Genomic DNA, 22,700 nt, shown 5'->3' with positions numbered 1-22,700 from the left:
CTCTTTACTGTTGATCTGGCTTATAATTACTTCTAATTAAGCAGAATAACATTCATAGTTCATTTTTATTGGAAATTGTGAAAACAGAGAAACCATATTTTCTCAGTGTTGTTACAAATGTCAAGAAGAAAATCAGGTTTTTTACCAGATTGTATTAAGGAATTAATGTAGCTTAATCACATCCTATTTACTTTCTAGGTTAATGAATATGAAAAAGTGATAATTTAACTTACAAGTATATTCTGCAAATATATGATTTTGAGAATAACTTAATACAATGACTTCAAGATACAACTATATTCTAATGTCAGTATTTTAAGAAATGAATCCTTACCAGACCAAAATAACTCCCAGGTCATGAAGTTGATTTTCACTTTTTCTTTTCTTTCTTTCTTTTTTTTTTGTTATTGTTTAAACAAATGTGCACCACAGTGTTTCAACAAGTAAGGCAAATGCCATGAATATGAAAGCTGTGGTTTGCGATTGTTTGCAATATACCACATCTAGAACCCAGGAGAGGTGAGTTAGATGGAAGTGGTAGTCATACTAATTAAACAATCAGGTAGGCTCGGTGCCTATGGCTCAAGCAGCTAAGGCACCAGCCACATACACTTGAGCTGGCAGGTTTGAATCCAGCCTGGGCCTGCCAAACAACAATGATGGCTGCAACCAAAAAATAGCCAGGTGTTGTGGCGGGTGCCTGTGGTCCCAGCTACTTGGGAGGCGAAGGCAGGAGATTCGCTTGAGCCCAGGAGTTGGAGGTTGCTGTGAGCTGTGATGCCACCGCACTCTACTCAGGGTGATAGCTTGAGGCTCTGTCTCAAAACAACAACAACAACAACAAAAAGAAACCAATCAGGTAACACCATGACAAGTTGGTTTGCAGCATCAAAACTGTCCATTAAGTTTCTTTCTTATTGATGATAAAGGTCTCATGTTGTCTCTAGTCTCTTCACTGTGTTTTGCGTGAGCCCCATCTCAGAATGGGAACTTTTTAGGTCTCCAACAATGGCACTACATTGCTTTATCTCCCAAATCCTCCACATCAAAAGCATGTACTATATGGGTTGTTTTTCTGGATGTGAAAGTTGACCATCGCCTTATTGCAATGATCATTGATATAAAATCTTTTGTAAGCTAGATAACCTACTGCAGCCCGGAATCCAGCAGCAAGGGTAATTGCTGCAATCCATTCAACTCATGCTCTGGAACTGGAAGACAGACTCACGGCGCCATTGCTTACAGGGTGTGTGTGTGGGATACTGACTACAAACCAGCTCGTGCAGACAGTGGGAGCCAAGGTCAGGTTCTCTCTTTCTTTAGGTACTTTCCCCTAAAACTGGGGATTGCTTGAGTATGCATCTATGTTCCTCTCCTGTACAAAAGAAAAGCATACCTGTCACTCTTCACAAATCTCACTAAGGTGCCATCGCCCCAAGTGTAACAATCTCCAGGTCCCCAAACTGGATGCTTCCCTAAAGCATAGCTTTTTTAAAAATTTAACAACTTTGTCTCTTCATTCCTTGATTTGGGGGGACAGAAGTATGGAAGCAAATCAAAAGGAATATTAGAAATAATAAAAACAGACTAATAGGTACACTTAAAGAGTGATGTCACAGTTTAATCTTTAAATTCCAATATCTCTGGGAGGCCAAGGAGAGTGGATTGCTTCAACTTGTGAGTTCAAGACTAGTCGGAGCAAAAGCAAGAACCCCGTCTCTACTAAAAATAGAAAAACGGAGGCAGGAGGATCGCTTGAGCCCGAGAGTTTGAGGTTGCTGTGAGCTATGATGCCACAGCACTCTACCCAGGGTGACAGCTTGAGACTCTGTCTCAAAAATAAATAAATAAATTCCAGTATCTACAATATGCTAGAAGTTATAATCTTGAAAACATAATAATTTAATTATGAAAATTAACACATCAATTTTATGATGCAGGTACAGGTAACATTATCTGTAAAAATTGTTTTAGAAGGTGCAGAGCAAAATATCTGTGACGGCCGCTGCTCCATGGGCAGGCCATTGCTGACCGAAGGTGGGTTGTCATCTACCCATCCACTGAACACCCGTTGAGTACCTACTATATCAGGCCTTGTTTGGGGCACTAGATATAAAAACAGTGGAAAAACTGACTTGTTAACATGCCAAATTCTTCATCATGGCTCCCTCTCGGGAGTTGAGTGAGGGAAACAGATTAGTTTAACATATATTCAAATAAATGTAAGAATTCAACTTTGATAAGCCCTACCAAGGAGGGGTGCTGGATAACTGGAAAATGGATAATGAGGATTGACAATGGATATTGGGATTGACCTAAGTCACTGGGGAGGCATCCCAAAAGGTGGCTCTGGAGAAAGAGAATCTAAACCAAAATTAAAGTAGCCAAGAATCCCTATGCAAAGACGTAAAAAAACAGGAAGAAAGGACTTTGCAACATGAGAGGATCAGGGAGAAGCAGGACTGATCTTTTCAGAGTTAGTAAGTTTTAGAAAGGGCCTTTGCCCTTATACAAATGCAATCCTTAGTATAAATCGATTGTTCTCCATGCAGGGTGGAATTTTTCCCCCAGAGGACATTTGAAAATTTCTAGAGACACTTTTAATTATTGCAAATAGGGTTGTGCTAGTGGCATCTAGTGAGGAGAGGGCAGGGATGCTGCTAAACTTTCTACAAGGCACAGACAGCCCCTCACAACAAAGAACTATCTGGCCCTAAAAGTCAACAGAGCTGACGTTGAGAAATCTTGTTTTACACGAGGGCAGGGCGGGTCCAGTAAGTATCCACAGTAGACATGGATTCATTCACTTATTCATTCATTCAATAAATATTTATCGAGTGCACATAATTGAGACATATCAAACACCCCCTAACCAAAATCATCACCTCAAATAGCCTTTCCAGTTGTGATCATCTGATAGCCTAAAATTTTACCATTAGAATGGCAGAATGGGAACAGAACTAGTCTTACTGTCTGCAGAAGGAAGACATTAAAATATACAGATACTATTCACAAGGGTGGTCACTGAGGCATTGTTTGCAATAGTGGAAACAATCTACATGTTAACAAGGGAATGGTTGCATAATTATGGTATGACGGTACAATGGCGTACTAAGCACAAAGAGGCAAATCTATCTGAGAGAACATGGAAAATAACCATGAAGATATTATTATTATATTGAGACAGAGTCTCACTATGGTGCCCTTGGTAGAGTGTCGTAGCATCACAGCTCACAGCAACCTCAAACTCTTGGGCTTAAGCGATTCTCTTGCCTCAGCCTCCCAAGTAGCTGGGATTATAGGCACCCACCACAACACCCGGCTGGTTTTTGGTTGTAGTTGTTGTTTGACAGGCCCAGGCTGGATTCAAACCCGCCAGCTCCAGTGTATGTGGCTGGCACCCTAGCCGCTGAGATATTATTAACTAGAAGTCATTTTTTGAGAATAGCAGGGAGAGTGTGATTGATATGATCTGTGCTTTTAAAAATTGGTTCATGTATATGTGCATGCAATTGCTAGAGAAATTCTCACCAAATTCTTACTAATGGCTGAAATCTAGGCCTCTTGCCCCAAACTATTAGCCAAGCTGTGAAAGCAAAAGAAAGGATCTTGAAAGAAATTAAAACTGCTACTCCAATGAACACATGAATGAGAAGTAAGTGAAATAGCCTTGTTACTGATACGGAGAAAGTTGGAATGGTCTGGGTAGAGGAGGAAACTAGCTTCTACATGCCCTAAGCAAAAGGCTAATCCAAAGCAAGGCCCTAATGCTTCAGTTCTGTGAAAGCTGACAGAGGTGAGGAAGCTGCAGAAGGCGTTTTAAGCTGGCAGAGGCTGGATCGTGAGGTGTGAGGTGAGAAGCCATCTCCATAATGTAAGAGTACAAGGGGAAGCAGCTGTGTAGGATATAGACGCTATGGCAAGTTACCTAAAAGTTCTAGCTAAGATAATTGATGAAGGTGGCCACTCTAAACAACAGAGTTTCATTGTATACAAAACAGCCTTCCATGTAGATTAGAAGAAGATGCCTTGTAGGACTTCTACAGGTAGAAAGAAGAAACCAGGGCCTGGATTCAAAGCTTTGAAGGACAGGACAGCTCTTTTGCTAGGGGATAATGCAGCTGGTGACTTTAAGTTGAAGCCGATGCTCATTTGCTATTCCAAAAATCCTAGGCAGGTGCGGTGGCTCATGCCCGTAATCCTCTGTAGCACTCTGGGATGCTGAGGCGGGTGGATCGCCTGAGCTCACAGGTTCAAGACCAACCTGAATTACAGTGAGACCTCATCATGAAAAGTAGTCAGGTGTTGTGGTCAGCACCTGTAGTTTCAACTACTTGGGAGGCTGAGGCAAGAGAATCGCTTGAGCCCAAGAATTTGAGGTTGCTGTGAGCTATGATGTCATGGCACTCTACCAAGGGCAACAAAGTGAGACTCTGTCTCCAAAAAAAGAAAAATAAAATAAATCTGGGTGGGGTGCGGTGGCTTATACCTGTAATCCCAACACTCTGGGAGGCGGAGGCAGGTGGATTGCTTGAGCTCAGGAGTTCGAGACCAGCCTGAGCAAGTGTGGGATACCACCCTGTATCTCAAAAAAAAAAAAAAAAATAGCCAAGAGTTGTGGTGGGCCCCTGTAGTCTCAGCTACTCGGGAGGCTGAGGCAAGAGAATCACTTGAACCCATGAGGTTACTGTGAGCTGTGATACCACAGCATGCAACCCCAGGGCAGCTGAGTGAGACTGAAAAAAAAAAAAAAATCCTAGGGCCCTTAAGAATCATGTTAAATCTATTCTGTCTATGCTCTGTACATGAAATAACAAAGCCTAGACGGCAGCACACGTGTTAACAATGTGCTTTACTGAGTATTTTAAGTCACTGTTGAGACCTACTACTCAGAAAAAAAGATTTCTTTCGAAGTCTTACTGCTCACGGACAATGCACCTGATCGCCCAAGAGGTATAAGGAGATGAACGTTGTTTTCACGCCTGTGAACACATCCGCTTGGTAGCCCAGGATCAAGGAGTAATTTCAACGTTCAAATATTAGTATTTAAGAAATACATTTCATAAGGCTATAGTTGCCATCATCAGTGCCATCAACCCTCTGATGGATCTGGGCAAAGTAAATTGAAAACATTTTAGAAAGGATTTATAATTCTAGATGTCATTCAAAACCTTTGGGATTCACAGGAGGTCAAAATATCAGTAGTAATAGAAGCTTGGAAAAAGTTGATTCCAACCCACATGGGTGACTTTGAGGGGCTTAAGACTTCAGCAGAGGCACACCAAAGTTTAGTAAAAAATAAAATAAAATGACTTTAGGTCCAGGCGGGGTGCTCTGGGAGGCTGAGGCTGATGGATCGCTTGAGCTCAGGAGTTTGAGACCAGCCTGAGCCAGAGCAAGCCCCTGAATCTAAAACTAGCCGGGCGTTGTGGCGGGTGCCTGTTGTCCCAGCTACTCAGGAGGCTGAGGCAAGAGAATCGCCTGAATCCAAGAATTTGAGGTTGCTGTGAGCTGTGACGCTAAGCACTCTACTGAGGGCAAAGAAATGAGACTCTGTCTCAAAAAAAAAAAAAGACTTTAGTGGAGGAATTTGCTACAGATAATAGAAATAGCTAGAGAACTAGAATTAGAAGTAGAGGCTGAAGATGGGACTGAATTGCCACAATCTCATGAGAAAATTTGATGGATGAGGAGTTGCTTCTTAGGGATGAGCAAAGAAAGTAGTTTCTTGAGACGGAATCTATTCTTAGTTAAGAAGCTGTGGACGTTGTTGAATGACAATAAAGGGTAGAGAATAGCACGCTACAATGAGTTGATAAAGCAGTGGCAGGATTGGAAAGGACGGACTCTAATTTTGCAGAAGTTCTACTGTGGGTAACAAGCTATCTAATAGCATCACTACTACAGAGAAATCCTGTGAAAGGAAGAGTCAATTGACGTGGCAAACTGATTATTGTCTTATTTTAAGAAATTGCCACAGCAACCCGAGCCTTCTGCAACCACCACCCTGATCAGCCAGCAGCCAGCAGCCAGCCACGTGGAGCCAAGACCCTCCACCACCGCGATTACTACTCCCTGAGGGCTCAGGTGATCATCAGCACTTTTTAGCAGTATTTTTTGACTAAGGGATGCACATGGTTTCTTCAGACACAATGCTAGTGCACACTGAATAGACTCCAGGATATTCTAAATGTAATTTTTATATGCACTGGGAACCAAACTCCTGTGTGACTTGCTTTATTGTGATACTTGCTTTGTTGCCGCGGTCTGGAACCGGTCCTGCAGCATCTCTGAGGGATGCCTGTAAACGCAGGTGGTGGCCAGGGGCCGGTGCATAAAGTGGACAAGAGTAAAGTGTGGTATGAACATACAGATGAAAGTGACTGACCCCTGAAAAGGAAGGAAATTCTGACATGTGCCACCGCAGGGGCGAACCTCGAAGACTTTATGCTGTGGACCGCGGCAATAAAGCAAGTATCACAATAAAGCAAGTCACACAGGAGTTTGGTTCCCAGTGCATATAAAAAGTGGACTCTTGTCCACTTTATGTGAGTGGTAGGCACCCGAGTTCACTACAGAGTGTGAGCCTGTTTTTGCCTTGTAGGAATGAGGGTCTCATGTTGCCAGATTTTTCCATTTTTTCTAAGAGAAGTAGGAATGGAAAGGCAGGCTTTTAAAATATAAAATCCCGATTTTCAATGTTAGTTCAAAAAAATAAAATTAACTCCCAACTAGCCAAACAAAATACATCTGAAGTCTACACCCAGCCATAGGACAGCAGTTTAAAACATCTGGACTAGCGTCTGTGTTGATGGAAAACTGGGGTGAGGGTGGGGCTCTCTTGCTGCTGAACTCGAGCCTCCTAGAAGTCCAGGCCACCTTGCACATGGCCAATCCTGTCTTTACTGAGCTCTCTTAAAAATGCCAAATGGTAGGGGTGAGTTTCATTCATAACATCGGCAACAATTCAGAAAACTACTCTTCTCCTGTCTCTCCTCCAAATCCTCTTCCTGACAGCCCTGTGGCGACTCCAACCCCCTTCATTCATCTCTGGAATCCTCCCCGATTCAGTCCATCCCTCTCTCTAGTCTCTCTTCCCGTCTCTCTTGCCTTCCGAGCTGTGCTGCTTTCCTTAGGAGGTAACTTCCTGCCTTTTGTTAGGGGGACCCCTCAAGCCATTCCCCCACCACACCCAGTATTTACACAATTCTGAATCCTTTCCTACATTTTTCTATATTCTGCACCAAAAATACTCCAGAACTGAGCTAGCCAAGACAAAATCTTCCTTCACAGGAAGTGAGGTTGGGGAGAAACAAGGCTGTAAATAAACGAAATGTATATTTTTTCCTGCCCCATCAGCTATGCCATCTGGGATGGGGTGAAGTCTGGACTTAATGTCATTTCAAAGGACATTTTGGGGGTGTTTTGACACCAAGGTGAGTTCTCAGATGTCTGCTGTTCCTGGTCACTGACCCACTATGGGTGGGACAGGGGTTCCACCCAAACCACCACCCTCCTGCAAAATTGGGAGGGAGAAGCCAGAGGGAGGGAATCAAAGCCAGACTTTTCCTGATTTGTCTAATAATAGAAAGTTGGCAAAGCATGTCACAGAAGAGAGAGTATTTGATAAAAATAGCATCTGTTCAGCTTGGGACTCGAAACAGAGATGCATGGAAATTGAATTTATTCCATCTTGAGTATTTTCCCATATGAGTATAACAATTCTGTCTCTCTTATTAAGGAGAGAAGTTTAAAATGCTGCTTTCTGTGACGAAAATGGCTTTACTTCCCAAGGCTTGATGGTGGAGGAGGTGGCCTCCAAATTAAGGGAAGCACCAGGCTCAGTGGCCGCCTTGGCAGGTGGCAGGGTGGGGCTCTGTTCTCCTTACACCTGTCCTCAACATTGACGTGCAGGGTCAGGGGCCCCCTTACACCGGCTGGTGAGAGGGGCGATCTGGGAGAAGGTTTTCTGAACAAGCAGTGTTGCTAACTCACAGGGACCTAATAACCACCACTGGATGGCATCGTAACTCATGGTGACCTCAGGGAAAGGCTGAGTAGACCGTGGCTTCCCTCCTCGCTCAAGCTGCTCCCCAGGGCATCTGGGTGTTCCTGGTCTCCTTCTGCCACCCCAGACCCAGAAGGGCGTCCCTCAGGTCAGGTGAGAACCTAAGATTTGGCCTCCTCAGAGCACATTGTAGAGCTGGTGAAGGGCCTGCCCTTGTGACTGTTGTCTTGCTTCTGAAGCGAGATAGCCTTGCCGTCCTGCTATTGGCCAGTGTCCTTTACTGGAAAGCAAAGCTGGGACAAATTAATGATAGGTGAGGGTGAGCGATCAAACGGCCCCTTTAAGTGACCTGGTGTTTTGTTTGTTTAATTTCAGTAAAATACATATAACACAAAACTTATCATTTTCACCATTTTTTTTTTTTTTTTAGACAGAGCCCCAAGCTGTCCCCCTGGGTAGAGTACCATGGCATCACGCTCACAGCAACCTCCAACTCCTGGGCTCAAGCGAGTCTCCTGCCTCAGCCTCCCAAGTAGCTGGGACCACAGGCGCCCGCCACAACGCCCGGCCATTTTTTTTGGTTGCAGCCATCATTGTTGTTTGGCGGGCCCAGGCTGGATTCAAACCTGCCACCTTAGGTGTATGTGGCTGGCGCCTTAGCCGCTTGAGCCACAGGTGCCGAGCCCCATTTTCACCATTTTTAACACACGGTTCTTTGGCATTGAGGACATTCAGGTTGTTGTGCAATCATCACCACCATCACCATCTTCTCCAAAACACTTCGTCTCCCCCAGCTGGAACTCAGGACCCACTGAACACAATTCCCCGGCCCCTGGCAGCCATTAGTCTACCTTCTGTCCCTGTGAATTTGACTCCCCTAGGGACCTCATGTAAGTGCAGTCATAAAGTATTTGTCCTTCTGTGGCTGCCTCCCTTACTTCACAGCATAAAGTCTTCGAGGTTCGCCCCTGCGGTGGCACATGTCAGAATTTCCTTCCTTTTCAGGGGTCAGTCACTTTCATCTGCATGTTCGGACCACACTTTACTCTTCCAGCATCCTCTGATGGACGCTCGGGTTGCTTCCAGCTTTTGGCCATTGTCAATGACGCTGCAATGAACATGGGTGTTTTTTCAAGACTGATTTCACCTGTTAGTATCTTAACTCGATGCTTTAGGAAGGTAATCCAAATGTGAAAGTTCCAGGAAAGCTGGTGAGAACATTTTAGGAGGAGATAGACTTAATGTCCCCTGCATTAAAGCATGTCACCTACCCAGGGGCTGCTGTGGGATACACATTATGATATCATGTACCTATTTCCTCACTAAAAAGGATGTGATGTTATGCCCAGTAGAGGGAAAACGTTTCTGACCATAAATAGTTTCCAACCTCCTTGGCTCTGGGTATCTTTGACCCTTGTAGAGGATCAGGCTGACAGTGGGAAGCCAGAGAGTGATGCACCAGATCCAGCAAACATGTTCCCCCAACATGGGCTTCAAAAAGCTTCCCTCTTTAGAGTCCTCACTGATTCAACATCCACCCCCTTCCCATGCTCTCCTGGGTCTTCTTAATGTTTTCCCATCAGCACGCAATGTGCTCAAGTAGTTGACAAATGCGCAGAGCAAAAGCACAACTGCTCTCTGAGCCCATCCGGCGTTCAGCTCCTCCCTTCCCTCCCTCCCTCCCTCCCCCTGGAGGCCTGTCTTCTGGAAGGAATCATCCTTACTCACTGTGTGTTCACACCCCCCATCCACTCCTAACCCGGTGCTGTCCTGGCACTGAGTTCTCATGTGTTCTGATGTGGTCTCAGGGTGGAGCTCCTGATAGAGCTCAGCCCCCTGTTCAAGTCAAGGGCCCTGCATCCTGAGAAGTCCTGTCTTCAGACACAGATATGTATCTTCCCCATCAAGAGCAGTCTGACGGCGTCCCGGGTACAGTATATAATCTGCAGAACGGCATCCTTAAAAACTCAGAGACAAGAACAACATTTGCAAATCATCTTTCCTGACAATGGAATGCAGAGATTAGGGGCGTCCTCAAACTAACGCCCACAGGCCACATGCAACCCACTGAGGACATTTATCTGGCCCGCCGGGTGTTTTTGCCACCACTGCCTGTCCTGCTTAGCAGCGAACTTGTCCCGGGGCCTGCAGTCCGGCCCTCCAATGGTCTGAGGGATAGTGAACTGGCCCCCTGTTTAAAAAGTTTGAGGACCCCTTGATTAGGAGATCAACTTTAGCATCAAATAGACCTTGATATGACCTCCAGCTCTACCAGTAACTAGCTGGTAACCAGCGGGGTGAACTTGGGCGAGTCACTGAAGCTCTCTGTGCCTCTTTACCTGGCCTCTAACTTGGCAACCCTCATAGCCCCTCCCTCATAGGCCTACTGCAAGAAATAGATGGGGTGATGCACAACAAGTACTGAGAGCAGCTTGTGGCTCAGGGAAGCATCGTAGGATTAGCTCTCATCACTACTCTTTGCGGGTACATATTGACCTTGGTATGTAAGTCTGTCTTGATTTTCAGAGCTGTAAAATTTGAATGAACCAGTGTGGTGAGACTAAAGGGTTTATTGCAAATTTTCTTGGTTCCCTACCTGATTAGAAACATTTACTAAGGATACTACAAGGACCTCCAGAGAGAAACATTTAACGGGGGCTAATGAAAAGGCAGAACTGCTGAAGGGGGACGAACACTCCTAGATGTTGTGAGATAAACTAGAAAGCATGAGAGCGTGATGGAACGTGTGCGCAGCAGCGATTAGCATCGGCTAGGCTGGAAGAGCTCTGGTGTGCACCAACAAACACAGACTGTGTTGGAAAACAGCCACTGGAAAAGCTATGGGAACAAAGATAGAATAATAGTCAACACAGTCTGGTCGCCAGATGAGGTATTCGAATGTTTGTTAAATTTTTCAAAACTGTAGTCTTCATCATAAAATAAATAGAACTATCCCAAGGACAGATTGCAGAGGACGTGAATAGGTATGTGAGTTTGATAGAATAGTCGAAATGCAGGCAGAAATCGGAGGACAGGGAAGTCAAATTGGCACATGTTGTTCCACATATAAAGACCAGAAGCAGCCGGGCAGGGGCAGAGGCTTTATCTGGCCTGGCAGCCAGTAGTGTGCGTCGCTGGGGACAGCTCGACATGTGGCTAGCAGGAATGAGGGTCTGGCATACGGGCAAAATACACGCTCAGTCTGGACACAAAAATTTAAAACATATCAACAATTCTTAAAACATGGATTTCATTTTAAATAATGCAGCAGCAGCATGACCCCCACAAAGTAGGTACTCAAGAAATGGAAGTTATTTCCTGTGGTCATTTCAATCCAAAGAACTGAGAGCTTATGACATGTCTATGTCACCTGTGAGGCAATTCCTGAGGACACCTGCCCAGTCTACCAAATGGGAGAGGGAAATAGTCCCACCTTTCAGAGTGGTGGTTCTCAGGTGGAGGCAATTGTGTCCCCCAGGCCCATTCTGGGAGGAGGGACTGCTACTGGCATCTGGAAGGCCAGGGATGCTGTTCACCACCCTGCAGTGTGTGGGACAGGCTCCCCCACAACAGAGAATTGCCGGGTCAAAATATCAACAGTGCCCAGGTGGAGCGGCCCTTCATTACTTAGATTTTGACTGCTTAATAGTCAAGCTTGGTAAGTGAGGGGTAGAAGGAGAATGACAGGCCGGCTGCGGTGGCTCACAACTGTAATCCTAGCTCTCTGGGATCGCCTGACAACAGCGAGACACCCCTCCCCCCATCTTTACTAAAGTAGAAAAATTTAGCTGGTCGTGGTGGTGGGTACCTGTAGTCCCAGCTACTGGAGAGGCTGAGGCAAGAGGATCGCTTGAGCACGAGTTTGAGGTTGCTGTGAGCTGTGACCCTACAGCACTCTACCCAGGGCGACAGAGTGAGACTCTGCCCCCTCCCCCAAAGAAGGAGAATTACAAATGTCATCCCAAAGGCCATCAGCATCACCCAGGAAGGTATCAGAAGGGCAGATTCTCAGGCCCTACCTCAGTCGTGCTGAATGAGAAACTCTGGGGGTGGACCCAGGAATCGATGCTTTACAACCTTCCCAGCGATTCTAACACATGCTGAAGCCTGACCCTGTTTCCAGTTACCAACTCCTGCTCTTTCCAGGCCTGGCGCTTGGTGGCAGTGAATCCTGTAACAGTATTGTCACACTAAAAGCTGAGAGTAGCCTGCTTGCTCCAAATCAAGTGGTGACAATTGCTCCAAAGACTTTTGGCAAGAATTTTGTTCATGACACCACCTTTCTAATATCAGAAAAAGTAAGCATGATTCAAAGTCATTTTAAGGTCTCTTCTTAGTCTCAAGGTACTTTGAGGGCTTTATAATTGTGCACATTCTCCGAAAGAGTTTAGTGAGCAACTACATTTTGGACTATTCTCCTAAGACACCTTCTCACCCTATAAAACCCCCAAACCGTGAGAACCAATTTCTGTCATTTTGGTCACCTTTGGGCCAACTAGTTAGCCCATCGCATACTGAACAGACCTCTGGCCCCTCCTCTTCACCTTATCTGGTGAATGATGACCATCCCGAGTTTCCCAGGATCTTTGTCAGAGAATAAGGTGACCAGATTTTAACATTGGTAAAGCGGGACACCATTGACGGGATGGGGGTGGGGGGCTATTGGCTGAGCTGTTTATGGTTAGGGACCCTGGGGCAGGGGGTGGGGCTACTCATTTGGTCTAGTTTGGCTCCTTCTGAGTTTGTCCTTGCCTAGAAGTGAGGGAGGGAGCCAGTATCCTGATACCGGATTCCACCTGGGCAACCTTGCCCAGAGGGGAGTAGGGAGTTTACATTAGCCTTTTCATTTCCAAATGAAGTTACATTAACCTCTTCATTCCCAAATGGAGTTACATTAACCTATTCAGCAGCCGATATATTCCCTCTGTTCCCTAGTTTGTTGTGCATTCTTTCCAAAAATTGGGACTTTTTTAAAATGCCATGGAACGCAGGACAAATTGTTAAAAATCAGGACTGTCCCGCCAAAAGCGGTATGTCTGGTCACCTTACCAGAGAAGTAAACTTAGAAGTTTGGCAAACATTGTTTAAGAGGAAGAGCAAAGGTGTTGCAGTTCAGCTAATTTTCTATTATGACCACAAGGGGGCAGCCTCCACCCGGTCATGGGCGTCTGCGGCCCATGCCAAGGCTCTAAAGGGGAAAGTGAAATGACCAGCTAGACAGTGGAGGGGACTGTTACTTTTCTTCTGTAGAGTGGTGGAGTGATGTGGCTTTGGGGTTAGACCTCAGCGCTGAACTCTAGAGCCAGTTTCTCAAAGTGTGGTTCCCCACCAGCAGCATCAGCAGCATCTGGAGGTCGTTAGAGAATCAAGTTCTGGGCCCCACCCCGAACCTGCTGAAGCTAAGCTCTGGGGGGCAGCGCCGCAGGCTGGGGTTTGACAGGCCCCTCCCCGGCCAGGTGACTGTAAAACCGGCGCCAGCTCAAGAACCAAGGCTCTCTAGCCTGAAGCATCTTCCTGGTTATTCACCCAGACACGAAACCACTTCGGTATCTGATTTCGTCACACTTCTGCCAGGAGGTGAAACTGAAGAGCTCAACTTTCTTGATATGTCTTCTTCAGGTCATTCACCTGGGGACACTTGAGGACACTGAGGTCAGTCATTCTGCCTGAACCTGTGTAGGCCAGCCCTGGGCCAGCTCGGAGGGACACAGGAACACAAGTGAGGTCCCAGGTCCCACGTCCCACGGAGCCTCCAACCCACTGAGAAACAGACCTGGGGGGCCCAAAAGGCAAGGGCTAACTGCGTGCGTGCGCATGCGCAGGCAGCCGGAGGTTGGGGCCAGGCAACTTCGTGGAAGTCCCTTCCCACGCCTCGGTGCAGGCCCCTCCTCCGTCACGCTCAATGTGCCCTAGTTCTCTTGTCCTCCTCTTCTTCCACATCTCTTGTCCTATTGGTCCCCCTAACCCCAATCCCATTCTGATACTGATTAAAGTCACAGAAGTTTACTGAACAGGACAGGCGAGGACAGGGAAAGGGGAGAAAGGGAGTGGGTGGGGCAGAGAAATGGAGTGGACCGGCTGAGGGGAAGCCTACAGAGAGAGCCGCTGAGGCCGAAAGCGCCAACTGCACTTTAGCGACAATCACCCCTGTCCCAAGCTCAGTACACACTTGGAGACATGAGACCACCCTGTGGGCTAGAAAGGGTGGGAGACACTCCGAGGGCAACTTCACAGGAGCTATTCATAGGCGAGGGGGACTCTGGCGAGCAGAAGGGAGAGAGGTCATGCCAACCCCTGGGGCAGCGGGAGCTGGGGCAGGTGGGAAGCCGTGGGCAGTGGGCCCGGGGGAGGGGTGGGGGTGGAGGCTGGATGGGAAGTCAGGCTGGTGGGGGCCCAGATGGAGGAGGAAGCAGGTAAAATTTCAGTTCGATGATGGAGATACTACGCAGCTGTGAAGGTTCTTGAGCAGGGAGAGGACACACCTGTACATAAGAATTAATTTTGTTGTTATTGTGAAAGCATCATCTATGGCCCAGGTGGCAAACTCAAATGCCTGTAGCATGAAGCTGGCTGGGTGAGAAGCAGGAGGGCCTGCGGTGGCTGAGGCTGTCTGGGGAGCATGTGTCCAGACTTCAGCGCGCTGAGGTGGCAGGGACTGCTCAAATGCAGACCATTTTTGTCAGGGAGAAGCCAGGGAGAAGCCCAGAGCTGCCAAGTCAGCCAGATTGTCAGCAGAAGTCAGGACTTTGAATTTCTTTTTTATGATGTAAGGTTTCTTTATTTTCAGATATAGCAGTTAATTGAAACGTTTATGATAATGAAGATCCATGGGCCTCTAGGGCTGATCACTTCCGACCTGCATTTTTTTTAATCTGGCCTGGTGATTTGTTCCGTACTCTCTCAAAATATTACAACTATTATTTCCATTTAGTTTCCTCCTTCTACTTTTTCTATTAAGTCCATTTTTTTGTATGTGTGAACAAAAAATATAACATTCACCAAACATTAACAATGTGTTATTTTAAATACTGCATGTAGATGATCCCATCTAATCCTCACACAATCCATTTTATAGATGGGGAACTGGGGCACAGAAGGAAAGTGGCTTGCTCCAGATCACCCCAGTAGTATGTGGGAGAGCTGAGACCCAGGTGCAGGTGCTCAGACTCCAGAGTCACACACTGACCCTGTGCAGAATACTCTTCCCTGCATGCTTTGGTCCCCTTATTTCAGTTATGGTTTCCTTCTTCCAAGTCTGAGTGATTTTCACAAGGCTGTATTTACTGTCTGGTATTAAAATACTACGTTTGCCTTCTTTGTCGCCTGTGACTTCGGTGCACGAAGCACATGTGTCTGTTCTTGTTGGTTTGACAAATACCAAGAGCCTGTGGTGTGGGCGTGCCAGTCATCCCACTTCCCGAAACTGCACTTTAGTGGGGACAGTTAGAAAACAAACATTCAACCTGATCCGTCATGTGGAGATGAGGGCATCTCAGTGTGTGCGGAGATCACATGGTGACGGCAGATGTGAAGGACTTCCTGAGAGAAGTGTCATAGTGGGTGAGCCTCAAGGAAGACCTGGGCTCGAGAGGCTAGCACTGGAAGAGTCAGAGGGTGCAGGCAAGGTCAGGAGAGTGTGACAAGGCAGGCCACAGGAGGCTACAGACAGTAGAGCTGAGCCCCCCGAGATGGCTGACAGCAAGGGCCGGAGAGTGAGGGCCTGACGCTTGAGCGTGTGACGGGCTGAGGGAAGCCTTCAGAGAGAGTGCCTTTCGTTGCTGGTGGAGCGAATGGACGGGAGGGAAAGGGCCTTGCCTCTGTCCAGCCTGCACACAGACGGGTGCCTGCCTGTCCTTGGTTGTGGCCTCTGGGCAGGCTGCTTCACCTCTTGGAGCCCCAGTTTCCTCATCTGTAGAAGGGACTCTCTCACTTATACGGTTTGGTGAGTACTGAATAAGAAGATGACGCCGCCGTGTCCAGTGCAGTGCCTGGCCCAGAGCAGCCCCTCCGACTGTGCTAGTTCGTATCGTTCCTGGCTGGGAACTTGCTTGCTGAGAGTGGAAGGGAGCCACGGCTTCAGCAACCTCAGTGGTGCTGAGTGGACCTGGGAGGCCAAGTCAGCCGCTAAGCGTAGCTAATGTAAGTCTGGGTCATGGTTTCCACTTGCCTTTTGAGGACTGTGAAGTAAGGGTTCTGTTACTTTGAATGAAACTTTAGCTTTACCATAAACTCACAAGGAAGGCTTCTGGTTGCCTGAGAAGCAGCCTGCCCCAGCAGGCCAGGCTGACCTCAGATCTCACAGGGGAGTTAGTTGTCATCAGTGCTGAGGCCGCTCAGCTTCCTCAGAGGGTTTGTCTGCGCTGCAGCAGCGAGACTGGAGTTCCTATAGGTGACATCACTCAGCCCAGGTGCAGACAGACCCGCCAGAACGAATGTGCTCTCTGAGCAGCTGCAACAACCTGGCACCTGGCTCGGGGGAGCCCAGCTGGTGGTGCTGCGTGGCTGCTCAGTGTTCCCGTGTGACTGGCAGGCACAGCTGCCGCTGCCTTGCTAACTCCCAGACAGCACAGCAGGGCACCCTCCAGGCGGGTGGGCAGCTCTAGGCAACCATGTTCACCTTGGGGTTCCTACCACGCCCAGGAGAACAGAGAAAAGCTCTGTAAAATGACCCCAAGCATGCTCTATCTTTCTGTGGTTCTTTTTATTTAAGGATCTCAGCTGCTGGGGCACATGCAAGTATTCCTTCAAGGTTTCTGTGCCAGCAACTGTGTGCCTAGATTTTTAGACAGTGATGGCTATGGAGAAATGGACCTCAAAAGTGTCAGTCCGGCCTATTCTTTCTAAATTAAATAATTTCTGCCGTGGTGGATCCCAGACTCGGCTGTGTGCTGGATTCCTGTGTGGAATATGACACACACAAGGCTGCCACTTCTGAATCACTAAGTGTGTGGCCAGACCCAGGTATCGGTATTGTTATCTGGGCTCCTAAGGACTGATTTCTTTCTTTCTTTCTTTCCTTTCTTTTTAGACAGAGTCTCACTTTGTTGCCCTCGGTAGATGCCATGGCTTCATAGCTCACAGCAACCTCAAACTCTTGGGCTCATGCGATTCTCTTGCCTCAGCCTCCCAAGTAGCTGGGACTACAGGTGCCTGCCACAACACCCAGCTATTTTTGGAGACAGGGTCTTGTGTTTGCTCAGACTGATCTCGAACCCATGAGGTCAGGCAATCCACCTGCCTCGGCCTCCCACAGTGTTGTGATTACGGGCGTGAGCCACTGTGCCCGGCCTCTTAGGATTGATTTCTCATGGGGTGTTGTGCAGACTGGCTGCCTCCAGTAACTGGGACATTTGCTAAAACTGCAGGTTCCTTGGCCCTACCCTAGGCCCACTACATAGACAGCCTCGTGTACAGACAGCTTTGCTTTTAACAGGTGACTTTAGCCACAGCCACTCTATATGAGTCTGACATACCAAGACCTTGACCACTGCTCTGCAATAATTGAACTTGAGTTCTATCTTATAGATCCTAGACTTTCCTCTCCTGTCTCAACTAGACTTCCCTCAGCTGCTGAGAGAAGTGTTGGCCAGCAAAACAGAAAGAAGCAAAGAAAGTAGGAAAGTAATGTCATCTGAGGTCACGTTCAGGCTGAGGCCAAGAAACTGTGATGGAAAAACCCCAGGGCTCCTCACCTAGACGCTGCCCCAGCTCCGGGAGTTGAAATGGGGTGCATGAGGAGACACCACACAATTCTTTGGCGAAGTCTTTGGCGAAGGGGCTAGTTGTAGTGAGCAACTTCCTCCTGGAGAAGCTTCTGCTGCCGTTTCTGGGTTTGCTTGGCTTTTGTGCTCTTCCTGGCAGTCTTGGGGCAGAGACCGTGTGAGCAGAGAGATGGGTAATTTGGATCCCCAAGGTCAAGCAGCCTGGCCGTGGCCTCAGGCCTCCGAGGGAGCAGAGGAGCCCAGTCTGTGCATCTGTGGAGGTTTCCGGGCAGGCTGTGCTGCCAGACCCTGGAGCCTTCCTTCCCCGTGGAGAGCCACACAGTGGCATTCTCCAGGAACCCAGCCAGCAGGACAATGGACACTCTGTTCCTGCCTTTGTTGGTACCCAAGCAGTTAACTGAGAAACCGCCCTCTTGCCCTTTAGGGCAGGCAAATTTTAAAGCTCTCCTTTCAACTTTGGCCTAACTTCTTATGGGCTAAGAAGATGCTCTTTCCTTCCTTAAAGCACTTTTTTCCATATTCTTTGGCCATGGGTCTTTAAGAAGGTATCATTTCTTCCTCTGCAGCTGATGTTCCCTGGGAATTTATAGATTTTCAGAAGAATTTCCACAGGAAACCTATGTCCACTCAGCAGCATGGGCTGAGAGCATGTCAAGTGTCTTCCCCCACCCTCCTAGCGACCAGAGATCAAAGCCAACCCAGCAGGCCAGAAACTGGAGACATTTAAACAATTTGCTTTTAAGTTTATTTCATCATATCCCGTATCATTTCAAAGATTAAGCAGCTTAAATGCATATAGTGTATTTCAATAAGAGGAAAAGAAGGAAAGGACAATGAAAGGAAGGGAGACCAGTGAAACCAGGTAGAGGTTTTTACATAACCCCCTGGTACACTTACTAAAGACAGCACACAAATTTGGTTCTCAACTTTTCTAGCAAGGAAAGAAGTGATCGGTCTTAAAAGTTACCCAAATAGCCTCAATTCCTTTATACTTTTATTTAAAAGAAATCTGTCATTTATTTAGCTGCTGCCATGTGCCAGGCACTGTCCCAGGCGTGGAGGATAGAGCCATGGACAAAATAAAGTGTCTTCGTGGGGCCAGCTTTACAGGTGGAGGAAATAAACAACATACATGTAAAGAATGACGTGTATGATGAGAATCTGTCAGGGGGCAAATGCTAAAGGAAAAATGGGACAGTACCTTTCAGGGGTAGACAGTGACCGGGGAGAAGTGTGGCCATTTCAGACAAAGCTGTTAGGGAAGTCCTAGGAGTGACGTTTGAGCAGCAGTCTGAAGAATGAGGAGGTGCCACCCATGTTGTGTGGGAGAAGAGTGTGCCACGCATGGGACGGTGTGTGCAAAGGCCACAGAGCACAATGGTGACTGGCAGCTAGGCAACTTCCAGAAGGTCTGCTCGGCTTGGGCACAGTGAAGAGGGAGACGTAGGGAGTTCATGGCATCCGTAGCATTTGTGCCACATGGCGCCCTGGAGTGTGGGGCCCTGACAGGTCACGTGTATTGAGCAGAGAAGCACCATGATTAGAAGAGATCGCTTGGCTACTGTGTGGAATGTAGGCTGTAGGGGTGGGGGGTGTTAGTTAGACTTCAGACTGGGCGGCTTAAACTGCAGGAAGCTGGTTTCTCACAGTTTTGGAGCCCAGACTCCAAGGAAGATCAAGAGGTCATTAGGTTTAGTTTCCCTGGAAGCCACTTCCCTTGACTAGCAAAGCACGCCTTCTTGCTGTGTCCTCACACGGTCTGTCCTCTGTGCCCACACATAGATGGTGCTTCCAAATTTCCTCCTCTTATGAGGACACTAGTAGGATTAGGGCCCATGTTGATGGCCTCATTTTAACTCTGTCACCTCTTCGAAGGCCCTTCTCCAAAGACAGTCACATTCTCAGGTGCTGGGGATTAAAGCTTCAACACATGAATGTGAGGGAAACAGAATTTTTTTTTTTTTTTTTTTTGAGACAGGCCTCAAGCTATCACCCTGGGTAGAGTGCTGTGGCATTACAGCTCACAGCAGCCTTAAACTCTTGGGCTTAAGTGATTCTCTTGCCTCAGCCTCCCAAGTAGCTGGGACTACAGGCATCTGCCACAACACCTGGCTATTTTTTGGTTGTAGTTGTCATTGTTTGGCAGGCCTGGGCCAGATTCGAACCTGCCAGCTTTGGTATATGTGGCTGGTGCCTTAGCTTCTTGAGCTATAGGCACCACCGGGAAACACAATTGGACCTATGACAGGGCAATGGTAGAAGCATAGAGACCAGTCAGGAGGCCAATGTCATAATCCAGCCAAGAGATGACAGTGACTTGGACCAGAGTGATAGATGTGAAAATGTTGAGTAGTGGTCAGACTCTGCAAATATCTTCTAGGTAAGGTGGGATTCACTGATGGAGTGGATGCAGAGTGTGAAGAAAGAGAGGGGTCAAGGAGGACTCCAAATATTTTGGGGCCCAACCAACTGGAAGCATGGAGTTGACCCTTATTGGGATGGGGGAAACTATGGGAGGAACACACTTGAGGGTACACTGAGATCAAGGAGTTCAACTTGGGGCATCTGAAGTTTGGGATGCCTCTTAGTCATCTAGGTGGAAAGTAATTCACAGAATATACCAGTCTGGAGTCAATCAATTTACTCTTCAGAAGCGTACAATTTGGTGACTCTAATGCAGGAGTCACCACTTTCTAATTTCAGAACATTTTCATCACCCCCAACAGGAATCCCATATGTGTTAGCCACTCCCCAGGCCTCTCCTCAATAGTGCATAGTCACTATTAATCTACTTTAATCTACTTTCTCTCCTTATTGATTTGCCTGTTACAGGCATTTCATAAAAAATTGCATCATACAATATGTTGCCTTGTCTCTGGCTTCTTTCGCCGAGTGTAGGATTTTCAGGGTTCACCGTGAGTATCAGCACTTCACTCCTTGTGGCTGAGTAATATCCCGGTGTATGACTACGCCATATTCTGTTTATTCACTCCTCAGCTCATGGACAATTGGATTGCTTCTACTGTTGGCTGCTGTGAATATTGATGTACAAGTTTTTGTGTAAATATATGTTTTCAATTTTCCGGGATATACTTAGGAATGGAATGCTGAGTCATAGGAATATTTTTAGGAACTGCCAAACTGTTTTCTAGAACAGCTGTACCATTTTACCCTCTCACCAGCAATGTATGAGAGATCTAATTTCTCCAGACATTCCATAGCCCTTGTCATCGTTTTTACTGTAGCCTTCCTAGTACAGGTGAAGTGGCATCTCGTCGGGATTTTGATTCGCATTTCCCTGATGACAAATGATGCAGAATCTTTTCATGTGCTTATTGGTTGCTTGTATGTCCAATTTGGTAAAGTATCTATTCAAATTCTATTTTTTAAAAATTTTTAATTCTAATTTTTATTTGTTTATATGTATTAATTTATTTTTTTGAGACAGAGTTTTGCTTTGTTGCCCTTGGTAGAGTTCTGTTGCATCATAGCTCACAGTAACCTCAAACTCTTGGGCTCAAGCAATTCTCTTGCCTCAACCTCCTGAGTAGCTGGGACTACAGATGCCTGCCACAATACCCAGGTAATTTTTAGAGACAGGGTCTCACTCTTGCTCAGGCTGAGTGAATTCAAGAGATCCAGTAGCCTTGGCCTCCCGGTGAGCTGGGATTATAGTTGTAAGCCACCACACCTAGCCTATTTGTTTATATTTAGTGACTTGTTTTTGGTATTATAAAGGAATTTTTTTTAAAGTAAATTTATTTCAGGTTAATGTGAGGGTATAAAAATCCAGGTCAAAATATTTGGTTTTGTTAGGTAGACTCCCTCTTGTGGTTATGTCCCCCACAGAAAAGGTTTGCCGAAGACTCCCACCCCTTGCACATTCAGTGAGGGCACCCCAATTCCCTCCCCTTCCTCCTCCCTCATTACCCCCCCCCCACACTTAAATTGAAATAAGTTTTTCTCCTATGTGGGCATGCATCAGATCATCTACTGGCTTCATATTAGTATTGAGTACATTGGATAATTGCTTTTCCATTCTTGCAATACTTTACTAAGAAAAATGTGTTTCAACACCATCCAGGATGTTACAAAAGGTGTGAAGTCACCATCTTTCTTATGGCTGAATAGTATTCCAAGGTGTGGATGTACCATGGTTTGTTAATCTATTCCTGAGTTGATGGGCATTTAGGTTGTTTCCACATCATGGTGATTGTAAATTGAACTGTGATAAGCCACCTAGTGCATATGTCCTTATGATAAAATGATTTTTTTTCTTTTAGGTAGATGCCTAGCAGTGGGAAATTGTGGGGTCAAATGGGAGATCTAATTTGAGATCTTTGAAGATTATCCATACTTCTTTCCAAAGAGACTGTATTAATTTGCAGTCCCACCAACAGTATAAAAGTGTTCCCCTCTCTTTAAATCCATGCCAGCATCTGTAGCTTTGGGACTTTGTGATGTAGGAGAATCTTACTGGGGTTAGGTGGTATCTCAGGGTGGTTTTGATTTCCATTTCTCTGATGATTAGGTACAATGAGCTTTTTTTCAAATGTTTATTAGTCATTCATCTATCTTTCTCAGAGAAGGTTGTATCTATGTCTCTTGCCCAGTGATAGATGGGATTGTTAGCTCTTTTTTTGCTGATTGAGTTGTCTATAGATCCTAGATATAAAGCCTTTGTCAAATTTGTAATATGCAAATATCTTTTCCATTCTGAAGGTTGTCTATTTGCTTTGGTTGTTGCCTCCTTAGCTGTACAGAAGCTTTTCAGTTTAATTAAGTCCTATTTATTTATTTATTGCTTTAATTGCCACTGAAGTCTTTTCATAAAATCTATCCCCAGGCCAATATCTTCAAGTGTTTTTTCCAAACTTTCTTCAAGGGTTTTTATTGTTTCGGGCCTTAGATTTAAATCTTTTATCCATCTTGAGTATTTTTTTTTTAATCAGATCATAGCTGAATACATT

The 22,700-nt window shown here is 46.3% G+C and overlaps 1 pseudogene; it reads right to left on the bottom strand.

The window, feature by feature from the left end:
- Positions 1-836: 836 nt before the first annotated feature.
- LOC100949931 overlaps positions 837-22,700 on the bottom strand; it is a 24,076-nt pseudogene continuing 2,212 nt past the window's right edge.

This window comes from Otolemur garnettii, unplaced genomic scaffold (assembly GCF_000181295.1).
Source record: "Otolemur garnettii isolate 467f Iridium unplaced genomic scaffold, OtoGar3 scaffold00003, whole genome shotgun sequence".
Classification (NCBI taxonomy): Eukaryota; Metazoa; Chordata; class Mammalia; order Primates; family Galagidae; genus Otolemur; species Otolemur garnettii.
This window is presented reverse-complemented; position numbering and strand designations above follow the sequence as displayed.